We start from the raw sequence: 18,473 nt of genomic DNA, 5'->3' as shown, positions 1-18,473 counted from the left end.
GACCAATGTTGACTACAACCCTTTGACCGCAGAAAGTTGATTGTGCATTGACCAACTTTGATCGATAATTTCTGGACTGTTTTGGGCTGATTTGGATTGTCCCTAAAGGCCAAGTTGACTGGGTTTGACCGAGCTGAATTGGAGGAGAATTTCTGTTGGTTTGACCAATGTTGACTTTCTGGTTAGGGCATCCTGTTGACTGCAATTTGACTGGACAGTTTTGACAGTGTTTGGGCAAGTAAATTTTGTATATTGTACTCTCTCTCTGCGGAACTTTTGAAGAATAATAAGAAGATTTGATCAAAGGGTTTCCCCAAATTGGGGTTTTTCCCTGGCATCCGCCAAATAGTGTCCACTTGTCTTGGCTTGTCTTCTGCTTATTGTTTATGTTCTGTCTACATTTACTATCAATCTTAATGTGATTGCTAATCTGGAAATTGATATTGGGTTAATAAGAAAAATTGAAGTAAATTGCTCTTAAGCATAGAAAATACCGTTGTTATCTAAAATTAACAGGTATACTAGAGTAAGGTAGATTTATGTGAGAATCCTTGGTGTAGGATGATTTGAGTTTATGAAGCTAGAGAATTGCTTATATTTTGCTTCCTCTATCTTATGATCCATACTTTATTGGCCTCTGGCATGTATTGGATCGATCTGGTATCTTTATGATATGTAATCAACAACTGAAGTTGTTATTTATCTTGCTTGGGCAGTGAGGGGGCTAAAGTGAGGCTAAATTACGAGCAATCCATTTTGTGTGCAAATAGATCCAGAAAGCCATATAACTGTGAAAGCCTTTCCGAGACTTGAGTTATATAGTTGGGTGTGTGGGTAATCCTCAATTCTCTTCAAAGCAGATCCATTTGAAAGAACGAAGCCACTGGAAGGTTACCAAGGACAATGAATGCTTTCCATGGTGAATCAACATCAATAAAAATCTTGCAAAAAAAATTTCCTCCAAAATCTGAGTTGTAACTTCACGAGTGAGGTCTTGATCTGGGTAAGTTGTTTTGAACAAATTGACACATATCAGGGTAGCTAGTTTGGATTCTATCACATGTCTATTCACTTATGTCATTAGCAAACGAAATATTTGTAAACATAAGGTAAAGGAGGTGGATTAGGGATACAATAAGTAATTGGAGCTTAAGTTGAATTGGACTACTTGCTTTCGAATATCACTTGGCCTTGTTCATCAATTGCTCTATTTCAATTCTCGCCTGTTAATGAAGTATGCATTATTAGAAATTATGGACTTCAAATTCGTGTCAAATATCAATTATTTTATTTTCCAATATATATATATATATATATTTTTTTCTTTTTTTCCGCAGAAAAATTTAACTTTTTATTAAGGAGATAAAAAGTTACATTTGTAGATGCTTGAGAGCATTTCTGACTGTGTGTAAACCAAAAGATAGACACAGAGTGGTTGAGTAGTCAAAATAAGATATCCCTGAGCATATTCATACTTAAAAAATTGCATAAAACCACACAAAAACAGACCTCCCATTATACACGAAGAAAACAATCCAGATTTTAAGTTTTTTTTTTTTTTTTTTTTTTTTCAAAAAATAGAGTCTGTATCATGATATATCCATGTCCAAAAATAAAATAATAGTATCAACAGTAAGTAAAAATACAGATAATAGGTAAAACATGATAGGCCTGTATCCAGTAACCTGTAAAAAGACACATATATATAAGCAGTCTGATAGGAGTAATGCGAAACTGAAAATGATCAACTGTTGAAAGGCAATTGATCTGTTCCCCGAACTCTTCCTTCTTCAGTTCCTCTTATATGAAATCTGCCCAGATCCTATTGAATACCCTCCTTAGAAAGGATGTTTGCCTCAGAGTTCTGTTCCCTGTATGTGGCACACAGAAATGAAGTCAAATCCCTGTTTTAATTGGAAAATCTCATCAATGAGAGGAGTCAAAGTGTGATTTTGACCAATGTTACCAGACTCGGAATCGGCAATAAATCGGCGAGGCAAAAGAGCGAAGAGTTTTAATCGGATCGGGGAAAAATCGGGAAAAAATCAGTGAATTCAATAAATAAAGATATATACATATTGAATTTAATAATAAAACAACAAAAAAAAATACATTGTTCATTGATATTCAACAAAGCCATGTCCAGACTCCAAACAATGCATAATATCAATAGATGTCCCAAATATCATGAATGAATAAGTATCTCATATATGTTATGAGTCCAAACATGATCCAAAGTACTAAGTCCTAATTCCTTACCAGTGACTACATAGAACCAGAAGCATCTGCTTCTAAAAGTTTATAAAATACTGCATACGAATCAGTAAAAACGCAGTAACTGAAATCTCTTGATTGCTGCTGAAATGATACGATAATGGTTTGCTACTGAAATCTCTGACATAGCACACGTTGAAGCTACACTGGAGCACACTGCACACTATGCCTCTATTACACTACGACTCTATTACCTTCTTGATGTATGAGTTGCGGGCCTGAGAAGTGAGAAGTAAGTTACAGACCAACGTTTAATTTTTAACGTAACTAAACCACACAACGAAAAATGTGGGATCCCTAAAAGTTAAAACCCATGCTCGCTGAGTTAACGGTTGAAAATCGCCTCAGTCACCTAAATCACAATTAATCAGTGAGTCGCAAGTCAAACTCAGGTTGACCACAAGTCAAACTCAGTCAACGCAAGTTTGACTCGCCCAGAGTTGAATCGGATCGTTTGAGGGAAGAGCAGAGTTTGACTCGTGATTAATCGCGAGTGATCGGAGATTCATGTGTCACTGATTTTGACATCTCTGACAATCATTGAATCAGTTTATCACATTTAAGGAGTCACCAATTTTTTTTACTGAAAGAAGCCCAATTTCTCGAAGCCAACACAATAATAGTTTCAAAGAGAAAAGTTCAACATAGTTGTTTGATCCATTTCCAAGGCCATTCGAAGCTTTTAGATTTCTGTTACTGTTGATATGAATGACTAAACCTGCCCCACATCTGTTTTGAGCATCAGAGGCTCCATCGAAGTAGGCCCATGGGATGAAAGGATCTATCTGTCCCTCCCTAATAATTCGAGGGGCTGTGGGGATTGATGGGGATGGAAGTAGAGAGTAGATAGCAGCACATTATATAGTGGCAATTGAAGGGGACAAGTGAATATCTTGAGAGATACATTTGTTTCTGGCTAGCCAACTACCCCAAGCTATTATTGGGGGAATATTTTTCAATTTTCATCCTGTGTTGCGTTCCACGAGTTTTGCCAAGCTTCAACTATGTTTGCTCCTCTCCAGATTTGACCAATGCCCAATGTTCTTAGTGTAGTCTCCCAAATATTTATTGTGAAAGGGAAACATAGGAACAGGTGGTTTATTGTTTCTTCAGAATTTTTGCATAGGATGCACCAGCCTGAACCATTTTTGTTCCTGTTTTGAAGGTTGTCCCAAGTTGGCACCTTGTTTCTTAAGATGCAACAGAAAAACAATTTTGACTTTGCAGGACATTTTAGTTTCCAGATTAATTTTCACCACCAAGTCTATTCTACTTGCATCCTCCTATTCATTTGGGAGAGGTATCCAAATTTAGGAGAGTAATTACCTGAAGGCGCATGAACCCATGTGAGCTCATCTAGTTGGTCCCTTATCTTGACCTGTGAATGCTCCAATTCTTTGGTGTATTTCTCCCACGCAACACCCCATTGTGGGTCTAAATGAAGATCCCTTGCCGATAACCAACCCTGATGCCACCACGAGGAGACTTCATCATTTGCCACATGATTTAAGTAACATATCCCTTGGTTGTTAAGAAAAACTATTAAGTCTCTAGGTAGTACATAGTCTTTGTTGCATCCTACCCATGGGTCAACCCCTATTCTAGCCTTCTCTCCATTCTCAATGTGCCACGCTAGACCTTTTTCTATAATCCCAAAGGTATCCACCATAGCTTTCCAGATGACTGATACATTTTGGGATTTTTTTGTTTGTCCCGCGCATCCATTCCTCCAATGGGATAGGATCAATATATTTTCTTTTTACTGCTGCTGTCCATGGATTATCCATTGATAAGATACGCCATCCCGATTTAGCAGCTTAGGATTTTGAGAAAAGAGGGAGATCTTTTATTCCCCATCCTCCCCATACTTTTGGGAGAGAAATCTTGTCCCAAGCCACCCATGACAGAACAAAATCTTCCTTTGCACTGGCCCATAAAAACCCACCACATATTTTCCTTATTTGGCCAAGGATTCCTTTGGGAACCCAAGTTAGAGCAAGCCAATAGACTTAAATTGCAATTAGAACCGATTTTATTAGAACTAGTCTTCCAGCTCTCGAGAGCCATTTATAACTTCAATGTTTAATTCTCTTCTCAATTTTGGCCACCAACCACATCCAGTCTTGTTTTTTATGAAGCCAACTTGAGATGGAAACCCAGGTATTTGAAGCTGTCCTTCATGGGCTTTGCCTCGAAGGGAAGATAAGTATGAATCCTGCAAATATCATCCATAGAGAAACCTTCATGAATAATGGACGTTTTTTGTTTATGCACATACCTATAGCTTTTAGGAGCAGGTCTAGTGATGCTTTCAGACGTTGCATATCACCTCTAGAACCATCACTAAAAAGAAGAATATCATCAACAAACAACAGGTGTGATACAAAGAGGTTTGTGGTTACTTCAATTCCTTTCAAGTCTCAAACCTTCAGCCGCTAAGAGAAAAAGAAGAGGTGATAGAGGGCATCCCTGTCTGAGCCCCCTTTGACTGTGAAAAGAGGGGGATGCCGCTCCATTTATAACGACAACAAAGCTGACATTTGTAATGCATCCCATAATCCAGTTGATAAACCCAATTTCAAACCCCAGGTGTGTAATAGATCTGACCTGTAAATATATGAAATGATGCAAATATACCTAATAACTGTAAATAATCCCAAGAGAATTACAAACACAAAATATAAAAATGCTTCTCTTTATTAATCAAATCCTTGAGGTAGGGCATCACCATACAACTACTCCTTAGGGAAGGAGAACACTCTACAAGCCATATGCTTGTTCATACAATATTTTCTGACATCTCTCCATGAGGAGTCTCTAGCCTCTATATAGGCCTCATACATACAATACCATGGGTCATTACCATGGTTATCTCAATACCATATATCTAATACAATGGGCTTATTACATTATTGCTAACTACTTGTGGTCCCTTACATGATGCGGGTTAACCACTTTATTTATTAACTATGGCCCATCCCATTATAACATTATTCTCTTGGGTACCTCCTTTTGTACCCCATACCATCCCCCCTAGGTATACTACATTCCACTCCTTTTAAACATGTTTCATCCCGAAACATAAGAAGAACACAAATAATAAGATTTACTCAAAAGAGTAGTCCACTGGTACCATGCACGTGCATTTAGCCATCCCAGAGACAGGTGATTACTCGATCTAGCCGGTGCCTCGCTCGCTTGAGATGGGAGTTGATCCTGGCGGTTCCTCTATGTTGATGTGCTGTGGGTGGATTGTTGCACTTCTTTATCTGTCATGCAGGGTTTGTTGTTCTTGTTGCTGATTTGTTGCCATCTTGTTGGTTGTTTTCTTGCTGGGTGATGTGGGTGGTGATACGCTGAAATTTTAACCAATGGTGTATCTTGCTTTAATTCACCACCTAATTGAGCCTGATTGATATCTGGTACATGTTGTGGCGCCTGCTGTTGTTTCTTATCTTCCAGTATTACTTCAACCACAAATTCCTCATCTGATGTGTCAGTCCCTGGAACATCTTCTGCTTCAGCCTCTTTGGACTCTACTTGTTTATTGATGGAAATATCCTGTAATGTAATTTTTTTCTTTTTATACAAGAGCTTCAGGAATTTCTTCTGCACATTAATATTGATAGTACCAATAGATTCCATCCAAGGGTATCCCAAAACAATATCCACATTAGCTATATTTGAAGCATAAAAATCGAAATGCAATACATACTTGTCCATAACAATCTTCAAATTTTTATAAACTTGAACATCCTCATTATCAATCTGTGCGGTTTCAATGTGTTTGGTTGGAACTTGCAATTTTTTTGCTAAATTAACATTTATAAGATTTTGCTTGCAACTAGGATTTATAGACACAATGATCTTATCCTTTTGAATATATCCATGAACCTGTAATAAGGAGATACTAGTAGAAAATAACTCCATATGTTTCTCATTATCGTGTTTTCCAGCATGAGATCATTTGTCTAAAAGGAATTTTTCAAATTCTTCATCTGAAAGTTTGTACAACTTCTTGCTGTCAAGTGATCTCCACCATATGGCAGCGTCATCTTGCAAACCAAGCCATACAAAACCTTTCCAATTTTTCCCATGTATGAACTTTTCAATGTTTATGAATTCTTCAATAGTAGGGCCATCATCTTTTCTTGTAAAAATAAAATCCTTGCTAGAAGCCATGAAGAGGGTTTAAAAGAAATCACTTACTTTGGTGAAAATTTAAATGGACACAACTCGATCAATATGGTTTAGAATCCTTATTATAACTTGTTTTTGGAAATGGAACGACCATTCTGCATCTTTCCATGTGTTAGAAATCCCGATTTGGGCACTCTTGAATTTCAGATTCGCATTGCAATTGTCCTGCCGTCACAAAAATTATGAAAAAAGCACTGATTTTAAATCAGCGATATCTCTCTCATTCGGACTTTGATTCGACCGATTATTTTTTGAAATTGGGTGATTTTTCAAGAGGATCTCATATTTGTAATTAGTTTTTCAAAATTCCCCATAAAAACTGAAAAAATTGACTGGAGATCCGCCGTCCACGAATTTTCGTCAGAAAAATTTCTGCAACACAACTGGTTTTAAATCAGTGATATCTTCCTCATTCTTTCTTCGATTTGGCCAATTTTTTTTTGAATTTGGGTATTTTTCACAAAGAATCCAGATCCGCAATTTGTTTCTACAAATGTTGCCTCAAAAGTTTCAGATTTGATCTGCAAACTCGCCGCGCCAAAAAAATTCCCGCAAAAATAAATAAAAAATATCTCTTTGCTTGCCCAAAAAAGTGCTCTGATAGCACTTGTAATAGATATGACCTGTAAATATATGAAATGATGCAAATATACCCAATAACTGTAAATAATCTCAAGGGAATTACAAACACAAAATATAGAAATGCTTTTCTTTATTAACCAAACCCTTGAGGTAGGGCAACACCATACAACTACTCCTCAAGGAAGGAGAACACTCCACAAGCCATATGCTTGTTCATACAATATCTTTTAACATCTCTCCATTGGAAGTCTCTAGCTTCTATATAGGCCTCATACATACAATACCATGGGTCATTACCATGGTTCACTCAATACCATATATCTAATACAATGGGCTTATTACATTATTGCTAACTACCTGTGTTTCCTTACATGATGCTCGTTAACCACTTTATTTATTAACTATGACCCATCTCATTATTACATTATTCCCTTGGGTACCTCATTCTGTATCCCATACTATCCCCCCTAGGTATACTTGGAGAGTCTCTAGCCTCTATATAGGCCTCATACATACAATACCATGAGTCATTTCCATGGTTCTCTCAATACCATATATCTAATACAATGGGCTTATTACATTATTGCTAACTACTTGTGGTCCCTTGCATGATGCGGGTTAACCACTTTATTTATTAACTATAGCCCATATTATTATTACATTATTCCCTTGGGTACCTCCCTTTGTACCCCATACTATCCCCCCTAGGTATACTACAAGGTGAGTCAGCAATAGACGAAGATAAATCCAACTTATTCTGTCATAAGCTTTTGATAAGTCTATTTTGACTATCAATCCCCTCCTCCTGTTTTTCTTAATACCATGCATAGTTTCCTGGACTACCCCTATAGCTTCATGGATTTGTTTGCCATTTACAAAACCAAATTGCTCTCTAGAAACATTTTTGGAGGAGTGGTTTTAATCGAACAACTATGATCTTAGCAATTATTTTGTACATACAGTTGCATAGAGAGATTGGTTTGAAATCCTCGAAGGATTTTGGGTCGTCATTTTTAGGAATTAGGGCCAGGAAGGTAGTGTTAAAAGGGTCAAAAACCTGGCTTTTTACTGTGGATTCCTCCACCACCCAAGTGAGCTCATCTCCCAAACTCAAAGAAAGGTTGAAAGAATTCCACTGTTCAACCATCCGACCCCAGACTCTTATCTTTGCAGGGATTTTAGAACTCCTTCAACTTCCCCTTTAGTGATAGGAGCCCAAAAGCATTTCATTTTCTTCCTCCCTTGAATATCTCGGAAAACGTTAGGCAACGTGGATGTCTTCTGCAATCGTAGCTTGCTTAGGTTCTCGAAACAACGACTTGAAATGATCTCTTTCGAGAGATGCAAGGTCAAGATGGGATTTTGCTATGCTTCCATGCTCTTTTTGCATTTCCTAGATTGTGTTTGTGTTTTTCTTCCTCTAGCATAATTTTGATTTTTTTTTTGAGTTTTCGTCCCCTGATGCTAGCTAAATGGCTTTGCTTTTAAGTCTCCACTGATATTCTTTGTCTTTCAATATCTTTGTCTTTGATGTTTCCAAACACTTTATCCTTTCCTTTGTTTCTTAGTCTCATAACCCTCCCCTTCCGTGCCTTCCAACTTGTCGAGTGAGTCCTCAATTATTTTTAATTCAACATCTTCCTTTAACAATTTTTCCTTTGCCCATAGAATGGTAGCTTGCTTCATTCTTTTGAGATTCGCATAAACTGGCGGGCATAGGATTGATTTCAGCTGGGGACTAAAGGGATCCATGTCACCTTTACCAATCCATTAAAACTAGTTTCTTTGAGTTGTGAAAATTTCTAATCTGAAATTCTACTGCAACAACTGATTTATTTCACATACTTATTTTTCACAATAAGTTATTTACGAAATCCCTTCAACAAATATTAAAATAAATTCTACTGTAGTTATCACACAATTACACAGAGAAAATACATACACAAGAACCAATGACATCAACGCAGTTTTTTTTGGACAATTGTCCTCCGAAAAATCCAATGCGGGAAAACTGGTGCAATAGATGAAGGTTTTATTAATTTTCAACAACAATCACTTTTACAAGGAATGATTTTACAGAGAAACTATAATAAAACAACAGAATTTCCCCTGGAAACTTTCTGACACTTTGGAGACTCTTCTCCCACTTCTGCGTCACCTTTGCGTCACTTAGCGTGGCTTTGAGTGGCTCTGCGTCCCTTTGCGTCAGCCTGCGTGGTGGCTACGCCTCTCCTCTGGACTGCGTCTCCCTCTGCGCTCTCTCAATGTCCTTGCGTTACCTTCTCAATCACTAACTGCTGTTGATGCCCTCCTCTTCCTCCACCCTGCAACACTCCCTTTGAAATCGATCTCCTTTTCTTGAGAATCGATTTTCCTTGAGATACTGAGTATCTGCTGGTGTTTCTCCAAATGATCCTCAAGTCTTCTCTTATACTTTTCCTTTTGGTGAATCAACGACCGAGATTAAGTTTCTAATCAACGATTAAGATTAAAACAAACTTGATCCTCGTCTCTTAGGAGCTTCTTACCCTTATCTTTATTAATACCCATTAATATTTTTATTTTCCTAAGTTTAGACTTAGGAACCCATTAAAAATATTAATTATTTTAATAACTCCTCATCCAGGTGGAATTTCTCAAAACGATTTCTGGGTCTTGGAGATCTCATGTGCCTTAGCCTGTCCTCCAAATTTCGAGGCTAGAGCACATCCGATGCTACCCAAAATCAACACTCCCTCTTAGCGAGGAATGTGCTCTGGCAATGCTTCACCATAGAAGCATCATATTGATCCTCCGCGTCGGTCCTCTATGCTGATGCTTGGCCTGCTGCCCCACATCCATTGCACTACCGCCCATGACATTGCCACTTGCATTGCTACATTTGTACTGCAACTCCTTCATAACATGCTGCATCATGCTGCCCATAACACTACCACTGTTAACTGTTGCACTGCAACTCCTGACACTTATCCATTTCTGCTACTGAAATGGATTCTTCACCATCCCCATCTTCTCCCTGAAATAAACAAACTTTGTTCTTCCTAGAGCCTTGGTGAGGATGTCTGCCACCTGTTCTCTTGTAGCAGTGTACCTCAACTGTACTGCCCCTCGTTGGGCATAGTCTCTGGCAAAGTGACACCTGATATCAATGTGCTTTGACTGATCATGAAATACTGAATTCTTAGAGAGTTTGATGCAACTCTGATTATCACACAAAATCCCGGTCGCTTCCATTCTTCCCTGAATAGATTCACAAGCAATTTCCTAAGCCATATGGCTTCACTTGACGCTGTGTCAGCGGCCATATATTCTGCTTTAGCTGAGCTTAGAGCCACAGATTTCTGTTTCCTACTACACCAGGAGGTCATTCTTGATCCAATGTTGAAACAATTCCCAGTTGTACTTTTTCGATCTACTGAACTTCCAGCCCAATCTGCATCAGTGAACCCACTCAGCCTGATGTCATTGCCTTGGGTGTACAATATTCCATGCTCGACTTTTCCTTGTATATCCTTGAGAACATGTTTGGTTGTTGTCCAGTGCGCCCTCTTAGGTTCCACCATGCACTGACTGAGGGTGTTGACAGCGTAACAAATGTATGGCCTGGTATTGACCAGATACATCAGGGACCCTATAAGCTGCTTGTACAAGGTGGGATCAACATCTTTATCTTTTGATGCATCAATCTTCTTCCAGTTGGTGATCATTTGAGTAGCCATAGGTCTACAGTCCTGCATCTTGAATCTCTTTAAGATCTCTGTAGCATATCTCCCTTGTCCAAGGAAGATCTCATCTTTCTACTGCCAAACTTCCAACCCCAGGAAATAATGCATCTATCCCAAATCCTTCATGTCGAATTCTGTGGCTAGGTTCTTCTTGCAGTCTTTGATGAGCCTGGATGATCCTGTCAGGAAAAGATCATCCACATATAACACTAGGATTAGAGGCTCATTCTCTACGACAAGATAGTAGAGATTAGGGCCTGCATCACTCTTGACGAACCCCATCTTCTGCAAATAGCCATCAATTCGATTGTACGATGCTCTAGGGGCCTGTTTAAGCCCATACAAGGCTTTCTTTAATTTGTATACATGAGATTTCTTCTCATGTGTCTCAAAACCCTTTGGCTGTTCAATGTATACTTCCTCTTCTATTACCCTGTTCAAGAATGTCGTCTTGACATCCATCTGGTGAATTTCCCACCCCATCTGTGCTGCAAGAGATATCACGGTTCTAATAGAAGTATACCTGGCTACTAGGGTGAAGGTTTCTTCGTAGTCTATCCCTTCCTTCTGAGCATACCCTTTAGCCACAAACTTGGCTTTGTATTTCTCCACACTGCCGTCTGCAACATATTTGACTTTGTAGATCCATCTCGAACCTACCACTGACCTATCCTAAGGCCTAGGTACCATTTCCTAGACATCATTGACCATTATAAAACTGTATTCCTCCACCATAGCATCTACCCATACTGATGCTGAACGACCTCCTGAAAACTAGAAGGTTCCCCAACTTGAGCTACTAGGGCTTGGTATTTGTTTGGTTGTCTTTGATCCCTTTTGTCATTCCTGGGTGCACCAATGAAGTCCTCTGCATCTTGTAGAATCTATCGAAGTTCCCAGCTCGTTCTTCCATTGGTGCTGGGTACATCCATCAACTGTTCATCTTCCTGAGATTCCTCCTGTTTTGAAGCTTTGCCTTTAGGAGGATTTTTGGTACTAGTTTCTATTGGTCGAAGTGGTTGGACCAATGGATTGTCTTTTGACTGCTCCTCGGAAGGCATTTCTTGGGATTTCCTGAAAGCTCTGTCCTCCATGAACTTTACATCTTGTCGAACTACTACCTTCCTACTCCCTAGAAGATAGACTCTGTATGCCTTAGCATTCTCTCTATATCCCATAATATATCCTTTCTCAACAGTTTGATCTAATTTCTTTCTCTTTTCTTCGGATACACGACAATACGCTAAACTTCCAAATATCCTGAAATGACTGACTTCATGTGTCTTCCCAGTGAAGACCCTTTCCAGAGTGATTTTGCCCAATGCCTTGTGTGGAGTCTTGTTTTGGACATAAATTGCCGTGCTGCATGCTTTTGCCCACAAGAATGGGCATATCCTGATCATACAACATTGCCCTAGATGCTTCCACAATAGTCCTGTTTTTCCTTTCTGCTACTCCCTTCTGCTCCGGATTGTAGGGAGCTGTCCACTCTCTTTTGATGCCTTAGTGCAAAAATCGATGAAGTCTTTGTCTACATATTCTCCACCATTGTCTGAGCGCAACACTTTTATCTTCTTTCCTGTTAGATTCTCCACTAGAGCCTTGAACTCTTTGAACCGACCAAAAACCTCATCCTTGGTTTTCAAAAAGTAGATCCAAGTCTTCTTGGAATGGTCATTGACGAAGGTGACGAAGTATTCGACACCACTAAGAGCTTTTGTGGACATCGATCTGCAGTTGTCTGAGTGTATCAATCCTAGAACACCCCTAGCTCTATTGTTACTTCTGGAAAACGTTGCTTTGGCATACTTGCCTAGAGCGCACCCTCTGCATACATCATCTCGTTCGGTACTCAGTTTTGGACTCCTGATATTGTTTTCCTGAGAATTCTCAGTGCCCCATGGTGTAAGTGTCCCATCCTCCTGTGCCATAGTTCATTGAAATCTTTGTCTCCATTGTTGCCTATTAGTTCCATTGGTGATTCTAGCTGTAATCTATACAACCTGTTACTTCTGATTCCAATCTGGGTCTTCCTTTTCCAACTCGGGTGTTTGAAATATACTTTCTCTTTAATGAAAAAACATCATAGCCCTTGTTTTGAAGTTGAGATACGGAGAGTAAGTTCATCCCCAATCCTGGCACATGCAACACATTGGTTGCTCAAAGCCACTCTCCTGCTTCGATTTGAAAGACTACAATACCTCTTCCTACTAGGGTACACTTTGCCTTATTTCCCATGGTGATCTGAAAATTCATTCTTTCTTCCTGATAAGCTGAAAAACGCTCTCGAATTCTTGTCATATGCCAGGAAGCTCCACTATCTATATACCAAACCTCAGAGGAGGCAGAGCTTGCTAGGAAAGTGACTTCTTCTTCCAATCTGGAAGCTAACATAGAATAATCGTGATCCATGTCCCTTGTGCCTTCTTCTGGAAATCTGCGTGAGTCCCTTTGAGTTGATGCCTCTGCATCATGCTCTTGAGCCATGGTTGATTCTTCTCTCCCGTTGCCAGATCTCTGCTCTGATACCATGTGAAAATTTCTAATCCGAAATTCTACTACAACAACTGATTTATTTCACCTACATTTTCTTCACAATAAGTTATTTACGAAATCCCTTCAGCAAATATTAAAATAAATTCTACTGCAGTTATCACATAACTACACAGAGAAAATACATAAACAAGAACCAATCACATCAACGCAGTGGTTTTTGGACAATTGTCCTCGAAAAAACCCAATGCGGGAAAACCGGTGCAACAAATGAGGGTTTTATTAATCTTCAACAACAATCGCTTTTACGAGGAATGATTTTACAGAGAAACTGAAAGAAAACACCTAAGACTTTCCCCTATAAACTTTCTGACACTTTGGAGACTCTTCTCCCACTTCTGCATAACCTCTGTGTCACTCAACGTGGCTCTGAGTCCCTCTGTGTCAGCCTCCGTGGGGGCTACGTCTCTCCTTTGGACTGCGTCTCTCTCTGCGCTGTCTCTCAATGTCCTTGTGTCACCTCCTCCTCAGTCACTGACTGCTGTTGATGCCCTTCTCTTCCTCCACCCTGCAACTCTCCCTCTGAAATCGATCTCCTTTTCTTGAGAATCAATTTTCCTTGAGATACTGAGTATTTTCCGGTGTTTCTCCAAATGATCCTCAAGTCTTCTCTTATACTTTTCCTGTTGATGAATCAACAGTCAAGATTAAGTCTCTAATCAACGACTAAGATTAAAACAGACTTGATCATCGTCTCTTAGAAGTTTCTCACCCTTATCTTTATTAATACCCATTAATATTTTTATTTTCCTTAGTTTAGACTTAGGAACCTGTTAAAAATATTAATTATTTTAATAACTCCTCATTCGAGTGGAATTTCTCAAAATGATTTTTGGGTCGCGAAGATCTCAAGGCTAGAGCACATTCGATGCTACCCAAAATAAGCATGAGCCAGGCTGAATTAAATTTGAATGAGGATCCAGGCTTCCTACTGGTCCCCTTTAACTCCAGAAAAATGGGAAAATGATCCAAATCACCCCCCATTCCAACCCACTGCCCGAAAAGAGAAATATTGTTAATAAGGTCTTCATTTAGTAGAAACTGATCCAGTCTTTTCACCACCCTGGCTTCACCTGACCGTCTATTTCTCCAGGTTGGTATGATTTTCACAAGGTTGACATCTAAGTAACCTGACACGTGGATTGAGGATTCGTCGGATACGGGGATTCAAGTGTCGGATTCAGACACATTGACCCCCCGGTACAGGACACGTTTGGATAGATTATATATTATTTTATATATATATATATATATATATATATATCTCTATATATCTATATATCTATATATATATATATATTATAAATTAGATATTTCTTACACAAATTCTCATTCATGATACAAATTCATTGATTTCAAACATAGATCTTCATCTAGATGTAAGTTTTACTGTTTACAAAGTAAGTTAGTAACATTATATCATGCATAGTACATACAAAATTCAAATACAATTGTAATTTGTGACATGTCACATAAATGATAAATCAATGAATCATAAATTCTAAATTCATAAATGATAAATCATAATACATATTCAATTCATCGATGAACCAATAGGAGAAAGACAAGATAATAAGATAAAGATACTGACATACTGTAGTTTTCTCATTAAGTCATCAAAATCAAAATGTGTTACATAGGTAGTGCAATGCCAATGGCAAATAGAAGTAGCAAATACAAAACAACTACAAGTATACAAGCCTCAAGGCAGTAGGTAGCTCATGACTCATGAGTCATCAATCATAGTCATCATCAGAATCAACATCACTATCCTCATCATCATGGTCATCACTGCTTTCCTCTGTTGCATCCTCCTCCCCTGTATCCAAAGTCGTCTCTGCATCTGCAGGTGTGGAGGATGACCCCTCTACAGTATCACCATCATCAAATCTAACAGGCTCTAGCACTGGTTCATTGAGATCCATGTTGGCCAATGCCAACTCAACACTGCTGTCCAGACCCATATCATCAGGAAAGACATTCCACATCTTTGTCTTTCCCTTCAACCACTCTTCCCTCTGCCTGTAAATAAGATGAAGGTTGGTGTGCACATACACCATTATCTCTGCCCTGGACTGCTCAAGCCTGCTCTCTTTAGCACTATACAAATTCCCATATGTGCTCCAATTCCTCCCGCAACAGGAAGAAGAAGTCACCTAAGAGAGGAGCCTCATGGCTAACTGCTGTAGAGGAGGGCTTGCTGCCCCATGATTTGCCCACCAAGAATAGGGCTTCTTAGCCCCCTATCTTTAATCACATCATATCCTGCAAGTCGACTAGTGCTAGTGGAAAACTCTGCAAAGGCATCCTCCACCTCATCAAGCAATGCTCTATCCTAGAAAACCTGCCTGAATGCATCTTTCCTCCCCTATGAGATTTCACCATCCCTGTGAGGAGGGAATCTGCGGGAAGGTCCACCATTCAGCCACTCATGGCTGTAGTATTTTGGGTTCAATGAGTGAGCCAAACAATGTAAAGGTGTGCAATTCTTGTCCCATTTGCTGACAAGAATATCCTGTATTGTACCACAGAAGGCCTCTAGTGATGTCTCATACTCGGGGCACCCATTCTGTAAAGTAAGGCTCCTCACAGTGTCAATCATGGAATCCCATCCCTCATAAACCTCTCCTAGGATGGGTTGGTCTGTATCTGCAAATCGAAGCAAAGAAATGATAGGGTCCATGATCTGAATAAGTAGATCTACCCTCTCCCACCAAGCATCATCTAGCACTGTGTCCTTCACTCTTTTAGAGGCTACTTGATCTGTCTTTCTCCAAAAATACCAAAACTCTGAAATAACCATGGCCCCAAGAGCGGTCTTGACCTCCCTCAACCTCTTCAACGTGATGAATGAAGAGGCAAACCGTGTATCCACAATCTTCAACAATGATAGATTGATGTACTCCTTGTAGATAGTGAGGGCATTTGTATGATTTTGTACAAAGTTACGGATATGCCGTGCATCCTCAATAATGTTACCAATCCAAAGCACATCAGAAGCAATGGATTTCAGTGCTAAGTTCAATGAATGGGCAATGCAAGGTGTCTAAAACACTTGTGGGTATTTAGCTTCCACAATCATGCCAGCAGCCTTGCAAACAGGTGCATTATCTACAATGATTTGCACACAAGAATCAACACCTACATCTTCAATAACTTTAATAAACGACTCACCCATATATTGTGCATTTGTGCATTCTCCAAGTGTATCCACTGCTTTCAAGAAAACTGGACCATTCAAAGAAGACACCATGAAGTTGATGAGTGGGTGCCGTGCTGGATCTGCCCGTCCATTAGAAACAATGCAAACCCCAGATGTTGGCCATGATGCTTTAATAGGCCTAAGCATTTTTTGCACTTCTTTTTTTGCCTTCCTCAACAATGTGGTTCTAAGCTTCTCTGAACCAGGAGGCACATACCATGATGGAGCCCCTAGTTAGAGCTCGACACATTTCAATAAATAGAGATGAGCGTGCAACATTAAAGAATATGAAGTTTTGATAGAAAAAAAGGCAATGGTGAGATCAAGCTCTTCCCGTTTTTTCTTTTGAAAAATCTTGTCCATTGAACTAAGTGAAATTGCCTTTCTTTTTGTTGCTTGTCCCCCACTAGAACTCTCAAATGAGAATTTGTTGGTGCCTTTCCTCAAAAATGGAAGGGGGTCATCATTCTTGTTTTTATTTTTATTTTGCAGCCACATGTGCCATACCAACATTGAACTCTCTATCCATTTCTTTCCTCGTGTAAAGGAAATTTTGTACAAGCTCCAACTTCACAACCTGGTAAATTCAACAAATGGCCTTTCACACGAAAATATGTGCTTGTGAAAGTATTGTGGCAAAAGTTGCATCTCCAATTCACATTGCCTCCTCCCTTCACCTTGCTGCTTGGCCCTTCCTCTCTTGTGACATATTTCCACAAGGGATATTTCTCAATGTTACCTTTAGGAGGAAGTCTTCCCTCAACATTACTTGCAATAGAGGGAATACTTGCAGCAGACTCTGATGAAATTGGGGGAGGAGGGGCATCTCCAATGGGGACATTCTTCCCCTTCCTTTACCCCTTACCTGTTGCCCTTGATTGAGCCATGAATACTGTAAAAAAATAAACAAAAAATGCACAAATTTGTAAAAGAAATGCATATGCAAAACGCTGTAATACAAATGCAAAGAAATAGAGAGGAAATGCACTTACTTCTTGTTTGAATCTCTTTGAAAACGCTCCAACACCCTTTGCTTCTTGTTCCAAACTCCTCACAGCAAACCCACAGGCACCTATTGCAAAAGAGATGAGTGAAAATGATGAAAAGAACAACGATTTTCGCCTTTTTATGGCCGCGTGGGTCCCTTTTTTCTAGATTTGTGTCCGGAAATAGGGACACGTGTCCGATTGGGACTCGATGTCCCAATCGGACACGACATGTCCTGATTTCCGGACACGAATTGGCACAAATCGTGTTTGATTCGCTGGATTTGGGACACTTTGGCCTGTTTGAACGAATCCGGTTTCAGAGGTTGACATCTATAAGGTTACATTCCATCAGTTTATTTGAAAAGAAGTCTGCCAGGGGGTCGACTTGAGCTTGGGAACCCCATGTTTCGGACACTCCCAAAGAGAAATTGAAATCCCCTCCCACAACCAAATTTGGGACTTTCATGAAGGATTTTGATAAAAGAGAGTTCCAGAAAACCCCCCCTGTCATGGCACAGTCCATATGTATTTGTGAAAGTTAGGTCCATACAGAGCTTCGATGAATAAACTTCAGCTCCAAAACCAGTTCTGAGCTCTAGGAATTTATAAGCTGAAGGCTGCTGTTTTTAAAACCCATGGCTAGACCCCCAGACCTTCCCTTCTCATCGGATACCACAAAAGACCATCTTGGCAACAACACTTTGAGGGATGCCAGGACAACCTCGCCATTGTCCAGAGTTTCTTGGAGCATAATTACATCAGGATAAGAATTTCTAAATAGGTCTTTCAATGCTAACTTCTTACGGGTGCTAGCAAACCCTCTACAATTGAAAGATAACACAATCATTGGGTAACCGCTACAGGGGATTGTGCCGCACTAAGCGCCCCTTTCAAGGAAAGTTGTTTACCATCTGCAATGTCCTGTTTTTTTTTTAATTGGGCCTTTGA

At 39.5% G+C, this 18,473-nt stretch overlaps 1 protein-coding gene across 1 annotated transcript in view; it reads left to right on the top strand.

Moving 5' to 3' along the window:
• The window catches only part of LOC149167411 (vacuolar protein sorting-associated protein 60.1-like), a 96,619-nt gene that overhangs the window by 60,733 nt on the left and 17,413 nt on the right, over positions 1–18,473 (top strand). The gene's annotated exons all lie outside the window — the stretch shown is intronic.

This window comes from Pinus tabuliformis, chromosome 5_1 (assembly GCF_031772625.1).
Source record: "Pinus tabuliformis cultivar Carrire ecotype Pingquan chromosome 5_1, CPIR1, whole genome shotgun sequence".
Taxonomy (NCBI): domain Eukaryota; kingdom Viridiplantae; phylum Streptophyta; class Pinopsida; order Pinales; family Pinaceae; genus Pinus; species Pinus tabuliformis.
This window is presented reverse-complemented; position numbering and strand designations above follow the sequence as displayed.